Raw genomic sequence first — 2500 nt, forward strand, 5'->3', positions numbered from 1 at the left:
TGTTATAATATATTCACAAAAGAGACAGCAGTAGGGAGGCTTTAAGAAGGCCTGGGAATAATCATAATAATTAAGGAAAAAATATCCTCAACATTTTTTCTCAAAAGGATCTAAAGCCAATTTTTTTTCTGTAATATAAATTTTATATTAAGGTCATTTTGTTAAGCCTAAAAAAAATATAACAGCGCAAATGGAAATTTCATTTCATAAAAATACGAAACAATATTCAACAAATATCAAAGGAAAATGACTTTGATCATACATACCATTTTCATCACACTAGAAAATGAAAAATTTCATTTATGTTGCCTAAATATTAGCAACATTTTGCTGAAAACATCTTACTCGTAAAATTAGTTCTCATTTCTATCAATTATGGTTTAGATTCCAAGTTTTATCAGTTATTTTCAAAGAATTGAGATAAACAGGAAACCTACTATATTAGAGTGACCATAAAAAAGCTCCTAGATCTGAACTCCATAGTATTTGAAGCTGTAAAAACTTTCAGTTGAGAAATTTACATTTCACTGGACAATTACAATGATTATATAATAACTGCGTTTCGTGAAAACAATTAATTTAATAAGAGCCAAACTTGGTAACTGCAAAAGTAAATAAACATCGTACAATTCATAATTATCTTCAACGATCAGAGATACTATTTTACTCACATATTTAGTACTTTGGATAACAAAATATTACAGTCTACAGTTTTAGTGACCTGTTGCCACCAGTTATTTTCTTTGATTGGACTGACACAAGCAATGCATTTAGTAAGTAAGAAATATAAAATAACATTTAATTAGACGAAATAAATATATTAAGAGGTATATTTCACGGCATCTGGAATAATAGTTTGCCTGATAGTGCTCCTCTGAGATATTTGAACTCTTATAAGGAGCTAATAACAGAGATAAGGAGTTACAAATTACGAGACCAGATAAATCTAATACGTTAGTCTCTATGAATAAGATAGATTAGGATAACCAAATGGTAGAACTACTTCCAGATAGAGAAAACTATGAATAAATAAGAAATAGCCCGTTTTATAAAACAGATTCTCCGTTTAACAGACATATCAAAAGTATTTAAAATTACTATAAACAGCTATTGCCAAGGTTCACAGGTACTTTTCCAAGTCTACCATATCTCTACGAATTTGTCAAAAAAAAAAAAAAAAAATTGTCCCGTGAGACGTATTGTAAGTTTTGTGGGTTCCTGTACTCATAAACTAACAAAGAAGTTAGTCAAATAATTGTCTCCTATGCTCAGAAATATTTCAGGTGTGTCAATCGAAACCAATATAGATTTTATTAACAGGTTAAGAAGGGTTAATTATAATCATTATATTAAGTTGATAAGTTTTAATGTCAATTTCATATATAAGATTGTGCCAGTAGATGAACTACTCTAATTTTCCAAGAGAGAATCATATTTTTTCAAACACACAGAACCTCAGTCTTCTGTCACACTACGAACTTGACTATCCAGACTCTTGGTTCTTGTTCCCTTCAATCACGAGTGAAAGAGAAAACATTGACACCGAATCTACAGAACAAACGGACCCTGGAATTTCATCCTCCAGAGGAAAGTAGGCTTCAGGAATTCTTCTGATGGGTTTACACATCTCTTTCTGTTATTCATTTACTTCCACGGTCTTCAATATTTTCGTTTGTTATTCATTTTACTACTCTTTTATATGATATGTAATCTTCCATTAAATTACAATTATCTTCTATTCACGTTCACTTAAGCTATATGGTAATAATGTTGCTTCTTCCAATAAACATTCCTGATTATCCATTTTTCAATTATACATTTTTTTTTCAGAGGTAAATAACTTGGCTATTTTATGAGAGAGAGAGAGAGAGAGAGAGAGAGAGAGAGAGAGAGAGAGAGAGAGAGAAAATAAAGTTTTGTTAATCTTAAGATTGAAGTAACTAAAGTTGGAGTTTTTTATAAATTGAGTTTATGCTTAATCGTCGAAGAATGAATTTATTGCAGTCTTTTATTATATCATAATTTCGGTAACCTTCCAGAAAAGGAATCTATATTTAATGCAATATTTATCAAATATGTGCTGAGTTATACGTATGCACTATCAATGATAATAAAACACACTACTTGTTAATATGATCGCAACGTTATTAGAAAAAAACAATTATAAACAAAAGAGGAAGAAAAAAAAGAAATAATAGTAACATTAAAAATAATAATAATAATAATAATAATAATAATAATAATAATAATAATAATAATAATAATAATAATAATAATAATAATAATAATAATATCGTGGTAGGAGACCCTCTTTTAGGCAGGTTGAGTTAAAAGTAATGGCTGCATCGGCAGAGTTTATTTTCTTATCCATTTTTTTATATTTTCCGGATAATTCTCTTCTCTAGAGCGCTGTGAGAATATACTTGAGAAGTCTTCCCGATTCTGTCATTCGCCTGACTGCTGAATTTTTCAAGTCTGCTGGCTGATTGCAGCGCTCTAG

This window comes from Palaemon carinicauda, chromosome 11, assembly GCF_036898095.1.
Source record: "Palaemon carinicauda isolate YSFRI2023 chromosome 11, ASM3689809v2, whole genome shotgun sequence".
NCBI classification, from domain to species: Eukaryota; Metazoa; Arthropoda; class Malacostraca; order Decapoda; family Palaemonidae; genus Palaemon; species Palaemon carinicauda.